Source organism: Rutidosis leptorrhynchoides, chromosome 1, assembly GCF_046630445.1.
Source record: "Rutidosis leptorrhynchoides isolate AG116_Rl617_1_P2 chromosome 1, CSIRO_AGI_Rlap_v1, whole genome shotgun sequence".
Taxonomy (NCBI): Eukaryota; Viridiplantae; Streptophyta; class Magnoliopsida; order Asterales; family Asteraceae; genus Rutidosis; species Rutidosis leptorrhynchoides.
In genome coordinates this window covers 139,165,330-139,182,949 of record NC_092333.1, presented here as the reverse complement: position 1 = coordinate 139,182,949, position 17,620 = coordinate 139,165,330, and the positions used below count along the sequence as shown (strand labels likewise).

The following is a 17,620-nucleotide window of genomic DNA, read 5'->3' as shown; positions in this document are numbered from 1 at the left end:
ACTTATTCACTACATGTTATAGACTCAAAACCCACAAAAATTTGACCATAACAACACTTAAATCACTTGTTTTGACACAAATTTACACTTTTATGAAAACTAACACAAAAACTCCATTTTCTTGAAGATTAAAGCATGAAAAGCTATGAATCTTACCTTGTTAGAATCAGTAAGTCACAAGGAACACAAAGATATGAACAATTTGAGCTCTAGCTAAAGATTAAGGATTAGGGTTTGATTGTAGGTGGAAGGGAAGGTACGGGAGTGTTTGGTGAATTTTCTAGAAATGGCAAGAACACAGCCCACTAGTCACTTAATTTAGGTTAATTTCCCACACTGTGCAACACACGGGTATTTATCAGTTATCTGATATCATTCGTACATCATTTGGCAACCCAAACGAAGTCCAAATTAAATAAACAAACCTGTTCTGTGACCCTTGTCACAAACTGGTCCTAACCACATCATTAAATAATAATAAATATTAAATAAAAATAAAAGCATATATTAACACAATACTAACTTAAGGTCAATCTAGTAATCTTACATCTAGGCCCGATTGAGGATGTTACATATCTACCCTCCTTAAGAAGATTCCATCCTCAGAATCTGGTCAAGGTTAAACAGCTGGGGATAGCGCGCCCTCATTAACTCCTCGGTTTCCCACGTCAAGTTAGAACCTAAACTGTGCCGCCATTCCACTAACACCATAGGAATCTGTTTCTTTCTTAGCTTTGTGACTTTCTTGTCCACTATTCTAACCGGCTCTTCTACCAACTTCTTAGTTAAATCAACTTTCAAATCCTTCAATGGAATAATCTGACTTTCATCGTCTACTTTACACTTTCTTAAATAACAAACATTGAACGTGTTGTGTATTCCTGCTAACTCTGATGGAAGATCAAAAACCATAGTCTGATCATTCAAAATTTCTTTGATCGGAAATGGTCCAATAAATCTCGGTGCTAGTTTACCACGCTTACCAAATCTGATCTCCCCTTTCCACGGCGAAACTTTCAAATATACACGATCACCTACATTAAATATCACCGGACGTCTGCGCGGATCAGCATACATCTTTTGTCTATTTCTAGCTGCTTTTAACTTCTCACGTGCAATTTCAACCTTTTCTGCGGTTATCTGAACAATTTCGGGACCTGCAAATTGTTTCTCGCCTGCTTCTAACCAACATGTCGGAGTTCTGCATTTTTGACCATACAACATTTCATACGGTGGCATTCCGATACTCGAATGATATGAATTGTTGTAAGCAAACTCTATCAATGGAATATGTGAATCCCAAGAACCACCATATTCTAAGACACACACTCTCAACATGTCTTCTAATGTCTGAATCGTCTGTTCACTCTGACCGTCTGTCTGTGGATGATATGCTGTACTTAGATTCACCCGTGTACCCAAATTCTGTTGTAAACTGTTCCAGAAGTTCGATACAAAGCTAGTATCTCTATCGAAAACTATTGACAACGGTATATCATGTCGACTAACGATCTCTTTCAAGTACAATTCTGCCAAATCACTTAACGAATCTGTTTCACGAGTAGCTAAAAAGTGAGCACTCTTTGTTAAACGATCCACAATCACCCAGATCATGTCATGTCCTTTCTGGGTTCGGGGTAACTTGGTTACAAAATCCATCGTTATATGATCCCATTTCCACTGAGGAATTTCTAACTGTCGTAGAGATCCGTATGGTTTCTGATGTTCTGCCTTAACTTGCGCACAAATATGACATTTCTCAACGAAACCTGCAACATCTGTCTTCATTGTCGGCCACCAATACAATGTTTTCAAGTCTCTATACATCTTAGTAATACCTGGATGCACTGATAATCTCGATTTATGCACTTCAGTAAGGATTAAATCCCTCAAATCTCCAAGCATAGGCACCCAAATTCGATCTTTATAGGTCTTTAATCCTCTAGAATCATTGCATAGGTCAAATTTTCTTTTGGTCATTTGTTCAGTCTTTAGGTTTTCGTCATTCAAAGCTACTAACTGAACGGTTTTCAATCGATCAATCAAGTCTGAAACTATTTCAATTCTCATAAATCTAACATTTTCGATGGTTTTCTTGCGACTCAGTGCATCTGCGACCACATTTGCTTTACCCGGATGGTACTTAATCTCACAATCGTAGTCTTTAATCAGTTCTAAACATCGACGTTGACGCATATTTAATTCTTTCTGCGAAAAGATATATTGAAGACTCTTATGATCTGTATAGATTTCACAATGTGTACCATACAAATAATGTCTCCAAAGCTTCAAAGCAAACACAACGGCAGTTAACTCTAAATCGTGAGTAGGGTAGTTTCGTTCATGATTCTTCAACTATCGTTAAGCATACGCTATAACTTTATTTCTCTGCATCAAAACACAACCCAGACCTGCATGTGACGCATCACAATAAACCACGAAATCTTCTGTTCCCTCTGGTAAAGCTAAAACCGGCGCTTGACATAACAACTGTTTGAGAGTCTGAAAAGCCTTTTCTTGTTCATCAGTCCATCGAAAGGCTACATCTTTTCTAGTTAACTTATTCAACGGACCTGCTATTTTAGAGAAGTCTTTGATAAATCGACGGTAATAACCTGCTAAACCCAGAAAACTCTTAATTTCTGTCGGCGTTTTAGGTGAGTTCCAATTCATTACATCCTCTATCTTAGACTGATCCACTTTAATACCCTGTTCACAAATCACATGACCCAGAAACTGTACTTCCCGCAGCCAAAATTCACACTTGGAGAACTTAGCGTACAACTGTTCCTGTTTAAGAAGCTCTAACACCAACCTCATATGCGTAGCATGATCTTTCTCGGTTTTCGAATATATCAAGATATCATCTATGAAGACAATTACAAACTTGTCAAGATACTGACGACACACCCTGTTCATTAAATCCATAAACACTGCTGGCGCGTTGGTTAACCCGAATGGCATAACTAAAAATTCATAATGACCATATCTAGTTCTGAACGTTGTTTTCGGTATATCACTCTCTGTAACACGTACCTGATGATACCCTGAACGTAAATCAATTTTTGAAAAGTAGGAAGCACCCTGTAACTGATCAAATAAGTCATCTATTCTTGGTAACGGATACTTATTCTTGATTGTTCTCTTATTCAAATCACGGTAATCTATACACATACGAAGCGACCCATCTTTCTTTTTCACAAACAAAACAGGAGCACCCCACGGTGAAGAACTTGGTCAGATAAACCCCTTATCTAACAGTTCCTGAATTTGAGACATCATCTCTCGGATTTCTGACGGAGCTAATCTGTAAGGAGCTTTTGCAACTGGCGTAGCACCTGGAATCAAATCAATTTTATACTCTACTTCACGTACTGGAGGTAACCCTGGTAGATCATTTGGAAACACTTCGGGAAATTCTGACACAACAGGAATATCGGTCACCTGCTTCTTTTCTTTCTGAACATCGATCACATAGGCTAAGAATGAATCACACCCTTTCGATATTGCCTTCTGAACTTTTATTAGGGAAACCATAGGGAAGTTAAGTCCACTGCGCTCTCCCCTAGCTATCACTCGGGATCCGTCGGCCAAACGGAAAGAAATCATCTTCTTATCACACTTAATATTAGCCCTATTAGCTCTTAACCAATTCATGCCTAAGACTACATCAAAGCTAGGTATAGGCATCAACAAACAGGTTAAAGGAAAGGAATGGCCGTCGATTTCGATGGTAATTCCAGACACAGATGATGTGCATGGAACCATTTTACCATTATCTACTTCTATTCTCAAAGGCTCATCTAACATCCTAACAGGCAACTTCAACTTATCACAGAAGCCTAAGGACATAAAAGATCGATTCGCTCCAGAATCAAATAACACACGAGCTGGCAAGGAATTAACCAAGAACATACCGGTAATGACATCATCGGTAGTGGTTGAAGCATCTACCGTCATCTGAAACGCCCTTGCCTCTGCTGTTGAAGGGTTCTTTCTTTTCTGCCTGGCAGTAGAAGCAGAAGATCCCCCAGAAGTAACCGACCTCGCCCCTGACCCTGCCCCAGAACCAGCTCTCGATGCAAATGGACAATTCGCTGATCTATGACCTACCTGATGACAAGTCCAACACACATCGGACTTAAAGGAACAAGTTGTTGTTTCATGACCTAGTACTCCACATCTCAAGCATCTTCGGGTCATTGGAGAACATGGACCGGCATGAGTCGACTTACAAACATTACACCAACCAGACTGACTAGAACCCGATCCACTCATACCAGACTTACTTTTCTGTTTAAACCCACCTGACTTCTTACCACGAAATCCTGATTTCTTACTTGATTGCTGAGTAGACTGACCACCAATTTGACTTTCTGATTTTCCCCCAAAAGGTCCACCTTTTGAACTTTCTCTTTTCGCTGCCATTATATCACCTTCTGTCACTTTAGCCATCTCATGAGCCTGTGCCAATGTGGTTGCAAATCTCGCAACTGTTCTATATTCTGGCTTAATCACCCGCATAAAATGTTGAATCTTATCCTTTTCAGTCGGTACCCACTGTTGAACAAACCTTAGCTTAGATGTGAAATCTCTGAAAACCTCATCAATCGTCATACTTTCTGTCATCTTCATACTCAGAAACTCGGTTTTCAATCTTTCCATCTCATTCTCAGAATAATACTGCTCACGAACTTTAGCAGCAAATTGTTCCCAGGTAATTTGACTGATCTGTTCTTTAGGTAAATATGCAGTGATAGAGTCCCACCATTCCATTGCTTCACCTTTGAGAAGTCTACTTGCAAACAGTACCATAGATTCAGGCTCACAGAAACATGCTTCTAATGCTCGTTCCACTTCTCTTAACCAATTGAGCGTCGCTGTAGGGTTTGTGTGACCACTGTACTCAGGGGGTTTGCAGTCCATAAACTGTTTATAGGTACACTTCCTTCTTGTCTCAGGTACTTGAAATGGATACATCATTTGATTAGGAAAAGTCTGGTTAAACGGAAATGGCATTTGATAGTTTTGATAGGTATTTTGTGGAAATTGTGACTGAGAACTGCCACCGGCTTGATTATAAAAGTTAGGAGGAAAGGTTGCGTTTAACGCAGTGGTATGAGGGTTCCATTGCACCCGTTCTTGTTCCAATTCCTTAATTTTCTCCTGAGCTTCTAGTAACCGACTTTGAAGTTCTATCACTTCTTGAGAAGTTTCTTCTTCTGAAGACACATGTCCATCTTCGTCAGGGGCTCTAAAAGTACCAGTTTCAGGGAGAGTAGGGCCAGTAGCATTAGCTTCGTTATCTGTCATTGCTGCACTACCACAACACTCACACCAAAGCTTAGTATAAATTCTGTTAGTACTAACAACTAACACATATCCTGTCCTAATACTCACTTAACCCATCCCCAGCATGTTATGTTTGACATGACTCTTCTAAGTTTGGGAACATTACATGTAGATCACAATGCACATGCTGCCAAACTCAGCTCTGATACCAACTTGTGACACCGCTAATTTTTTTTTTTATACATACATGGCGGAAGCATAATATTACTTAAATACGATATCCACATTAACTATTGTTAATACAACCTGTGTTACGTGTCATTACAAGATACTTGTTTATACGGAGAAGACGTATTTACAATACATTTACAAAGTATCACTGTTTAACTAAACAAGACAACATCAGAGTTGACTCCTGTCAAACATAACATCACCATGCCCGTCTTCTCCCAAAAAGCACAATCTACAAAAGCTATCAACCTGCAGGGAGGAGATGGAGGGGAATTAGCACGAAGCTAAGTGAGTACGACTAACTACAGACCATAGCATACATAAGCGTTATACTAATCATGTCACAATAGTCTAACACACAAACATCACCCAAGTGCCGTCTACAGAGACTCTGGCGGCTCGGCCAAACCATTAACCACCAGCTGATCGGACTGGGGCTTACCAGAAGTTCCTCCACCACCGTATGTATATACACAATCCACACGCGACGGACGCGTCATTCACATATATATACACCACGGCTGTCTAGGCCACCACATGAGGAACCCAACCCGCAGGTTGATCTCTCCTACCGAGGCCACCACACAATAGGGACGCACTGGGCTCCAGCAGACAAGCATCAACCAACATGCAGTCATCACAATGTACTAACTATCTACAACAATAAGTATATCTAACAAGCATGGCAGTCATAATATAACATGCTACTATATACTATATTCTCCAGTTATTCCCACTCACCAAATACCAGCAAACGAGAAGGTGTTCAGCTATCTAATCACTGAACCTTCTCTTTCTCCTTTTTTCCTGAGAAATACATATACACGAGTTAGTTTATGTCCATAAACACAAATAACACAATGCAGAAAATTTTGTCAGAAAACTGTCCGCTAAAAATTTTCTCCTTAACACTTGTGCACTTTCAAAATTTACATCATAAACATCAAAATACAAACGGGCAGCATAACGTCTAAAAATCAACACTTAGGTAAAATATTCTGCCCTGGACACTCAGTCGGTCGACTGACTCTTACAGTCGGTCGACTGTCTATACAATCGGTCGACTGACCTTACCAGTCGGTCGACTTATTTGGTATTTCCACAATCGGCTGAAAGTCAAACTCAATCGGTCGGTTCACTCGCCAGTCGGTCGGTTCACTCGCCAGTCGGTCGGTTCAACCCTAGGTCGGTCGACTGTCGACCGACAGTCGGCCGACTGTGTTCATCTTCATCAGAAACTGAACAAAGGCTACGGACTTCACGATGAAATCCTCAAATCTCAATCCAGAGCTCGTTTTAAACACCAAAATCGACCACAACTTATTCACTACATGTTATAGACTCAAAACCCACAAAAATTTGACCATAACAACACTTAAATCACTTGTTTTGACACAAATTTACACTTTTATGAAAACTAACACAAAAACTCCATTTTCTTGAAGATTAAAGCATGAAAAGCTATGAATCTTACCTTGTTAGAATCAGTAAGTCACAAGGAACACAAAGATATGAACAATTTGAGCTCTAGCTAAAGATTAAGGATTAGGGTTTGATTGTAGGTGGAAGGGAAGGTACGGGAGTGTTTGGTGAATTTTCTAGAAATGGCAAGAACACAGCCCACTAGTCACTTAATTTAGGTTAATTTCCCACACTGTGCAACACACGGGTATTTATCAGTTATCTGATATCATTCGTACATCATTTGGCAACCCAAACGAAGTCCAAATTAAATAAACAAACCTGTTCTGTGACCCTTGTCACAAACTGGTCCTAACCACATCATTAAATAATAATAAATATTAAATAAAAATAAAAGCATATATTAACACAATACTAACTTAAGGGCAATCTAGTAATCTTACATCTAGGCCCGATTGAGGATGTTACATATAGCTTTACACAGTTATTTAAAAGTGATACGGGTTAAATGGGTTGAAAATCGACACAACATATTCAAAATGAAATAAGCGTTCGATCTCACTTTCTCGTAGTTACCACTTCAAATTCATAACAATGCATATTCAAAATGAACCATAAATCATCATAAACCTCACATAAAATGAGTCACAAAACAGTAACCACACAACATTTTAAAAACTATATCAACTGGATTTGATAAAACTACAAAATCAACCAAAAATGGTAATGAGATTTGATGTAGTGAAGGTGGGTTTCAAGTTTGTGCACATGACAACAATAACATCGATACATATTATTGTAAGTCGTCTGGGCAATTGGCCATGAACTTAATATCTGTGTAGCCATAAGAGCAACAAAGATAAAAAGAAATTATCTGGTTCGAGAGTTGATTCCACTAATCAACAAAACTCAAGTCAAACATGTACATACAACTACACAAATTCGGACCATTTCTTGTTTGACAAACCAAAATTCCCGCACTTATTATACTCTTCGCAACCAATCGAATGTTGTGATAACAAAATGTTCTAACGACGCGTTTCATCATCCCAAGTTAACTGCTGCACAACTCCATTCCATTAAATCAAAAACCTCATCATAAACTTTGAAAGATTCTCACCTGAAACAGGTGGTGGATCGTGGATCCAGTTCTCTTGTACTGTGCAAAATCATGGTATCCGAAAGAACAGTCGCGTAGCACGAAAATAATTTTGCTAGCACTTTGACACGACCTACCCTATAAAATGACGAAAACGTAAGAAGTGTGAGAACCTTCATTTCATGCAAGATGCAATTGAAGTGTGAAAAGTACATTGTGTATCGTATTGTAATAAGGGTCATGTTCAAAATAAAGTAACGGACTTAAATTCGAAAGTACTAGTAATCAACAGTTCTTATCTGCTAATATGTTCGACGTATAAAGTTGCAGGTGATGATAATGTAACTTTTTGATGTTTTTCTCAATTCTTCGGTGTAATTTTCGACAATTCAGTGATGTCATTAATCTTTTGAAGTGGTCATGATTTGTGAATAATGTCATTGCTTGTTGTTTTGTGGTATCTTTTGGATCTCCGACAAAGTCTTCGCGTAATTAGTGTAAAAATCATAACACTGTATTTCGTTACAAATGTGTATATTATTAAAAAAAATTAAAGCTGAAAATGTATTGATTGATTTAGGTGATCCATAAAGTTGTGCAAATAGATTCTATAAATGGTTTCATTCACACCATTTCAGCCCGGCCAATTCATTCACGTACCCTTGCATCTCCAGCATGATGTAAATTATTAATATTTACTATTTAGTATATATATCATTAGAAAACATCATTTACCATAATATTATATTCTATAGGGGTATTTGTGTATATATTTTGATATTTTGACCCAACAACCTTTAAATGTAGTGTAACTCTATAAACATGTTTTAGACAGCTTGCTATGAGCAATGATAGAATACATAGTTACAAGCAGACGATACATACAATTACATTTGAAGGTTTAGAAAAAGACCATTTAGGATGATATTGTATTTTAAAATTGTTTTTAAGAGTTTCTTAGAAAAAAGAAGCCACAAACAGTTGCCTAATTAGAAGTGGGCAGAGGTTTGAAATAGAGCAAAGAAATGAATACTACTAACCCCAACCATTTATAGCAATATACAATGAAAAGAGTAGTAGGCTAGAATATACCAAAATGAAATGCAGAATTCAGTTCAATCTGCACTTACTTCTTTTGCTATATATAGCAATACCAAAACACCATAACTACAAAACCCTTAAGAGGATGAAGCTAACATTTTTTACAAACTTCCAACATTAATGCAAGCAAGGAAGCATTTCATATAGCAAAAACCAAAACTCAAGTCTACCGTCTCTGTCGATTACCGTTATCCCTAGGACGGTCATTCGTCATCCTTCCCCTACCACCTCTTCCATTGAATCTGCCACCACCTCCACCACCCTTGTTGCCGCCTCCTCCCATGTAAACACCTCTGTTTTGAAGTAGCATCGACAAATCCCACTCATCAAGCATGATTTTGAGTTTTAATGGCCAAAATGATTTTGGGTGGTAACTTTTGGCACGCACCGGATTGGGTTGACGATTATTGAAATAAATATGTACACCATTTGGCCCGATTTCTTTTAAGACAATTTTTTATATTAACCCTATTTGGACCAATTAAAAATAGTGTAATCAAAATTGACTCATTACAAGTAGAATGGTGAAGACATCAAGTTCTCAGTAACACCATTGCAAAAGATTATGCTATTTATAAGGGTATGATACACCATGAAGACTGAGCAGAGAAAAACAAATAGATTCTACAAATTGACTAAGCACGATATCAACAGTATGAGTTAACGTAAAAGACACTTAACAACATACAAAAAACAAACCCATTATCGACGTCACCATATAAGCTCCACACCACATGATACTTCCTGTTCCTACCAATTTAGATATGCCAAATCGGCTGCAAGAATGAAATTTGTTTAATTCTTGTTTTTGTTTTAACCTAATATGCAAGAAACAGTAAGTCATCATTTTAGTTAATTTAGCTTACCATAAAATATTAAGAAACAAACATAAACGTATTGAACCCAAATGACCTAATTTTTTTGACCTATTCGATAGATTATTAACATAACATACTAAACAAAAACAGAAGATAAATAAGTGACAAACACTAAGAACAGTCATCAAACTAATTCTAAGTTCTAGAACAAATACCTTAAACCGATTGAAAAACAGAGATAGCAATGAAAGCGGTGACAGTGGCTGCAACAACGACGACAACGATTTGAGTTGAAACACCTCAAACCTTAAATAATCCAGCAAAACCCTAATTTTTTCCCTGATACGCATTCGATTCTAATGAATCAGGGGAAAATCCTAACTTCGAAACATCTGTAAAATTGTTGGAAGTATTACGGTGATACTAACCTTGAGGTCGTCTCGAGAATACTTGGCCTTGCAGGTAATCATTTCATGCCCTTAACCACCACATTTCAAACATAATTTAGTATTTTGAGTTCCGTAATTAGATTTTTCTGGACAATCTTTCGAATGGTGGCCACTTTTTTTGCATGTAAAGCAATCTTTTCCCTGCAAAACAAATAAAAAAATAGAACAATTATGTAGGTTCAGCTTGAGTTTGTCAAAGAGATGATCAAACAACATATACACATGTGGAGCTACTCATTTAACCGCCTATGGCTAACAACCCATAAGAAAAACCAAATTTAATGAGGTTTAGAAAAAATAAAACTTAATTAAATAAATAGACAAGCAAAAGATGAGATAAACTTGATTAACAAATATTAACCTTACTGCATTCCTTCACATTGAGCTCAAAACTCCCACAAAGTTATAAATTTGAATAGAAAAACTTGTTTCATAAGTCCTAAAAATAACAATAGCACAACCTTGGGGGAGTTTTGAGCACAATGGTTAATGGTTTGCTCAACAATCTCTATTTCCATGAGAACTGCCCATCTACCTGAAGCAGCAGGATTCTTATTAAGTAAGCGGGTCAGCTCCGCAAGAACAATACACAACATGATTCACCAAATCAAAAATACATAACCCTTCTTACCATTGTATGAGCCGCAGATTCCTCACTTGATATTCATAATGAACAAATCATATTCATGGTAGCAACAAATCAAAAACGCTAAACAACAAATATTGATTCAATGTATTCAAACAAAAAAACTGACAGGAAAAATAACACGATAAACAAAGTAACCACTAATATAAATTAAAACAAAACATTACCTCAAAATAATTGTCCTGTATTAATAGGATTAAAACATTACCCCAAAAATAATCACCGGATTCCAAAGGTCCGAAGTGATGATGATGGAACCTAACCCATTTGGTGTTATGAAATCCCACAAATGTGACGGTTACTGAAAACACACATTTAGTCAGATTAACAAAAAACACAAATTTTACCCTTTCAATGTATAAATCCTAAATACCGTTTTGATAATTGGGTTCGTAATCGTTTTAATTTTTGGAAGAACTGAAAATCGTTTGATTCAAAATACCTGATTTAAGATTCGGTGAATATGAATACATGGATTGACAGGAAGAAGTTGAAAAGATCACTGGAGGAAAAAGACGCGATTTAATCTTAAATCAACATAAAATTTTGCAACAACCATCTATTGATCGGTCCTGATTTAGTTGATAATCAGGGTTTATCATTTATGACTGTTAGAGATAGAGATGATATAGCGTCCATTATGTAAATCGTAACGCCTGTTCAAGCTTGAATCGACTCAGAGAGTAAAACTTGTTGATTTTTGTTGAACGATGATGAACACCTGATTGAAGGTAGATTTGGTGGCTTAGGTATCGATTAGTTTTGGAAGAAGAATGATAGATGAAGAAGATAGGTCTGGAAGAGACGAAGAAGATGAATTGATTTAGGGATTTAGTCCGTAATTTGGTGGGTAAGGATCCGAATAAAAATAATTAAGGTCCGCTTGTTTTTTTTTTTTTTTTTTAAGGGTATACACGATATAATTTTGATTAACAATGATTTATTAACTAATATTTGAAGTGGATGATTAGGGACCGTTGGATAAGGGGTATTATGTTGTAATTATCTAATCTAACGGTAATTAAAGGGGTTTTGAAAATAATTATTAGCTAATCGAGACTCTTTTTTAGTGATATAGTGATAGTGATGTTTTGTATATTATATAATTATATTCTAATGACTTATTGCTAATGTGTACAAGCTTAAAATAAATAGGTTCAAGGACTATAAATAATAATTTCTCAATATAATACTCTAGTTTAGTTTGTGAATTTTTTTTTGTTATAACTTGGGTCTTCTTTATTGATTTACTGGGCCTGCAGGCACTATCCCTTATTCCCTTTTAGTCTAATAACCACTAATCCGTTTGGGCCTAACAACCACTAATCCATTTGGGCTTGAAAGTGCTGGACTCGTTTTTCATAATTCACTGTAGTTCTGTAGTACTACTTCATGTATTTCGTAGATTTTTTTATTTTATTTTTTTTTTGTGTGAAAAGCAGAAACTTAAATTGAATAGATCCAAAAGATTTAATTGACATATAAATGGTATATTTGAATAGATCTACGATCTGATTGAACAACCAATTCTGTTACAACCAACTACAACTACCAAATGAACACAAACTCTAACAACGTTGAAGTATACCCTAAACGTACACAAACCAATGAAACATGCGAACATCCACATTGTCTTGAACACAAAGCTTCAACAGAAATATGATCGCAAAGTTGATGACGAGAACAAGTTTGTATCCGATGAAACTAGAACTCGGCCCTATAACCAATAGTATTCAAAGTTAACCGCCCCCGAACAACTATTTCGTTGTACTATTCTTTTCAACAACCATTAATACTTTCAACAGGTAATTTAAGGACACATGTCGCAAGTAACTATTCACTATCTATAGTCATTATTGGGTTTTCATTCATCTTGATATTACTCCATTCGTCCGATATTTATTGTCCAATATTTTTTTAGAATGTCCGAATTTAATCTTGCATTTCATATTCCATATATAGATAAAAATAAAGAGGTAAATTTCATCAGTAAAAAGTAAGAGGTAAAGCTGTAAAGTACAGAAAACGTACAATGCAATGTTGATATTTCTAAAATTATGTATTTTTGTCCGGAACAACTAATATGTGAAGGATGAAGTAACATTTTTAGTTTCTCCCAACGTTCAAAAAAGAAAATAAAACATTTTTAGTTAATTTTTAAGTCTTCAAACTTTATTATACTTAAGTTACATGTTTGAAATACTTTAGTTATTCTCTTATAATGTTATAATCTACTTTTTGTATTATTCCACTTCCCTCGGACTTCGAACTCAAAGGGACCTTCTGTGATGACCCGGGAATTTCCGACCAAACTTAAAATTAATCTTTATATGTTTCCGGCACGATAAGCAAAATCTGTAATTTTGAGTCTCGAAGATTTTGAAACTATATTCATGTATTCAATTACCCTGTGACTACTTCCGATAACTCACGAACCTTTGATCTTAAACAGAAATGTAGATATAAATAAATATATATAATAGTTTAGTTATATTAATGAACTATTATGTGACTCTGTTATTAAAAAAAAGAAAACTTAAAATAACTAGGACTGGTTATTTTTTAATATATTGAGTATATTGATTATAAATAATTCCGAACACAATTTGTCAACGATAACAAAGTATTAAATACAAAATATTATACTTTGAGTTTATGTGTTTCAATATATATAAAATGGATAACTATTAAATATATATAATTAATAAATTATGATATTAATACGTAATTACAAGTTAAAATATAATTATTATATTAATATTAGTAGTATTACTTTCATTATTATTATTAAAATAAATATTAGTATTATCAATATGTTAATATAAATATAAAAATTGACATATATAATTTATTATATTATTATTAATATCATTATTATCATTAATATCATTATTAGTATTATCACTAATAAAAATATTAACATTATTGCCTTTACAAGAAAATTTAAGTATTATAATTATTATAATTTTACCATATTTAATATTATTTTAGTATTATTACTACTTTTCAAACAAATGATATATATAAATATATATATATTTAATATACAACATAATAAAATTTATATTTTTACATACAAAATGAAAATATGAAGATATATACATATTATTAATATAAATATGACATAACTAATAAATTCATATATATATATATACAATTGTTCGATTGCAATATGTGTATTAATATATATACAAATGATATAGGTTCGTGAATCCAAGGCCAACCTTGCATTGTTCAATATAGTCATATGTATTTTTACTACAAAATACATTAGGTGAGTTTTATTTGCTCCCTTTTTTAAATGCTTTTGCAATATATATTTTTGGGACTGAGAATACATGCGCTGTTTTATAAATGTTTTACGAAATAGACACAAGTAATCGAAACTACATTATATGGTTGAATTATCGAAATCGAATATGCCCCTTTTTATTAAGTCTGGTAATCTAAGAATTAGGGAACAGACACCCTAATTGACGCGAACTCTAAAGATAGATCTATCGGGCCCAACAAGCCCCATCCAAAGTACCGGATGCTTTAGTACTTCGAAATTTATATCATGTTCGAAGGAGGATCCCGGAATGATAGGGGATATTCTTATATGTATATTGTGAATGTCGGTTACCAGGTGTTCAATCCATATGAATGATATTTTTTTGTCTCTATGCATAGGACGTATATTTATGAGAAATGCAAATCTTGTGGTCTATTAAAATGATGGAAATGAATGTTTGTGATAAACTAATGAACTCACCAACCTTTTGGTTGACACTTTAAAGCATGTTTATTCTCAGGTACGAAAGAAATCTTCCGCTGTGCATTTTCTCATCTTAGAGATATTACTTGGAGTTATTCATGACATATTTCAAAAGACGTTGCATTCGAGTCGTTGAGTTCATCAAGATTAATTTTAAGTCAATTATAGTTAAATATATTATGAAATGGTATGCATGCCGTCAATTTTCGATGTAAACGAAAGATTGTCTTTTTAAAAACGAATGCAATGTTTGTAAAATGTATCATATAGAGGTCAAGTACCTCGCGATGTAATCAACTATTGTGAATCGTTTATAATCAATACGGACTTCGTCCGGATGGATTAGGACGGGTCCTTTCAGTTGGTATCAGAGCGGTGGTCTTAGCGAACCAGGTCTTGCATTAGTGTGTCTAACTGATAGTTGTCTAGATGCATTAGTGAGTCTGAACTTCGACCGTGTCTGCATGTCATAAGTTTTGCTTATCATTTTGCGTCGAAAACTACCTGCTTATCATTCTTAGTCTAGACATGCCTTACTGCCTCTATTTCATAGACAGTGTATAGATAAATTCATATCCTAGCATATCTGTTACTGTTACCTTTGCCTGACAACTTCCGTAGATTCCTCCGTAACTTATGGGATTTTAGTATTATATATGCATATGTAAATTATGTATTGCAGGGTACTAATCTACATCCTATAATCTATTTCTTATCAAAAATCCTTCATCTGATCGTACGAGATGAATCCCTCCATGTGACGACCCCGTCAAAACACTTAACGGATCCGTCAGTTGGTCCCATAGCTTGATCGGACTTAAATGAATTAAATAAACAAAGTTGCATTCCTTTATTTCAAAATGTTGCCCAAAAAGGAAACAAACCCAATTAAGTAGTTTAAAATCAACCAACCATAGTAATGAACCAAAAGTTGACACAAAACGTTGCCAACAAACCCACAATTTAAATTATCCAAAATAGAATGCAAACTTAAGTTTCATAAATAGTTTCATAAAATCTGCCCAAATGCATGCAGACTCTTCTAACGACAGCGGAAGCACCAAATAACTCAAGTACCTGTGAAAACATGCAAGTAAACTGTCAACACAAAGGTTGAGTGAATTATAGGTTTAAATAAATAAGTAAACTTTAGACCACAAGATTTAAAAATGTTAGAAAACATTAAACATTATTCCATTATCAATGAGCCACCTGGTAACCACTTAACCCTTTATTTACCCTTACCAAACACAATAAAAATATACACTTGGACAGTGTATCTACAACAAATTACGAAGTACTAAACATTCCGATAAACAAATTGCTAGCGCGACTAGCTCGAAATGGGGTTGTCAAACCCGATAGATCTATCCGTAGGATTCGCGTTCACTGGTAGAAACCAATGATTACAGTTACCAGACTAGGGAATATTTTTGTCCAACTCACAATGAATAATTAAATTTAACTGTTACTTGTGTCTAACCGTAAATAAAAATATGCATGTAATCACATCCCAAAAAGTATACTTTGAAAAGTATGTAAAAACGGGACTATAACTCACCTTAAATAGCAACTGAAGAAATCTCACAAACAAGCGAACAGCAAGTAAAGTAAAGTGATCAAGAAAGATCACAACGCCGACCTATAAATAAAGCAAGTCGAAATAAATAACTAACTTAGGTCAAGTCTTAGTATGATAGCTATTGTACATGTTGCAAGTAGACATAGAACATTACTCAGCAAGCATCGGTTTGATTGGAACAGCATAAGGACACACGCTTTCTATTTTTAGAAAGTTTCTATTTTTGGAAAGTTTCTATTTTTGGAAAGTTTCTATTTTTGGAAAGTTTCTACTTTTGGAAAGTTTCTAAATTTAGAAAGTTCTATTTTTAGAAAGTTTTGAAGTTAGGAAAGTTTCCTTATTTAGAAAGTCAACAGAAGTCAACTGAAAGTCAAAGTCAACCGAAGTCAACTCAAAAGTCAACCTTGGTCAAACATAGTCAACATTAATTTTAAAAGTGTAAGTTATAATAATAACATAGGTTATAATGTTATTTAAAGTCAAAAGTGTATAATAATGTCTTAACATAAGTTTAATTAAATAAAATGAATTATTAAAGTTAATATAAGTTGAAATGTTATAATTAGTACGACATAAGTATTTAAATAAATTAATTAAATACTAATCATAATATAAGTATTATTAATAATAATAATTTTTAAATTATATCATAAGTATTTTTAATTAATAATGAATTATTAATCATATCATAAGTTTCTAATTAAAATTATTAAATCATAAGTATTTAATAATTAAATCATAATTAAATAATAATTAAGTCTTATAATAATTAAATAATTATTTAATCTTTATTATAAGTCTTTTAATAATTTCTCAAAAACAAATTTAATACTTATCATAAGTATTTTCCTTTAATAATAAAAGTATTATTAATCATAAGTTTAATTAAAATGTTAATTAAATCATAATTAATAATTAAATGATATAATAAATATTTATATCATAAGTTTTAAATAATAATAATTACTTCTTTTATCATAAGTAATTAATTAATAATGAGATCCATTAATTTTAACATAAGTTTAATCATTAACCATAAGTTTTAAGTTTAAAAGTTCATCGGGTCGTATCTTGAGCCCCGGGTGTCGGTTTCGGGCGAGCCACATATGCATTTCCGCCTACTCAAACCACCCAACACAATTATGAACTCAAGGACACTCCAAGAACAGTCCCTAGGTCGTGGATATCAGCCATGACCACACTTGGGAAAATCAATTTACTCA

General features: G+C 34.4%; 2 long non-coding RNA genes across 3 annotated transcripts; both read right to left on the bottom strand.

Moving 5' to 3' along the window:
* Positions 1-9,126: 9,126 nt before the first annotated feature.
* Positions 9,127-10,814, bottom strand: LOC139865757 (uncharacterized). Of its 2 annotated transcripts, none has more exons than XR_011765092.1 (4): positions 10,774-10,814; positions 10,392-10,553; positions 10,179-10,302; positions 9,127-9,963 (listed from the first exon to the last, which is right to left on the bottom strand). It is a non-coding gene; the product is annotated as an uncharacterized lncRNA (long non-coding RNA). The 2 variants fall into 2 exon arrangements; XR_011765091.1 differs by having other exon boundaries at positions 9,127-9,921.
* A 55-nt stretch (positions 10,815-10,869) lies between these two features.
* Positions 10,870-11,896, bottom strand: LOC139865750 (uncharacterized). Its single transcript, XR_011765090.1, has 3 exons — positions 11,501-11,896; positions 11,044-11,359; positions 10,870-10,947 (listed from the first exon to the last, which is right to left on the bottom strand). It is a non-coding gene; the product is annotated as an uncharacterized lncRNA (long non-coding RNA).
* Positions 11,897-17,620: the final 5,724 nt, after the last annotated feature.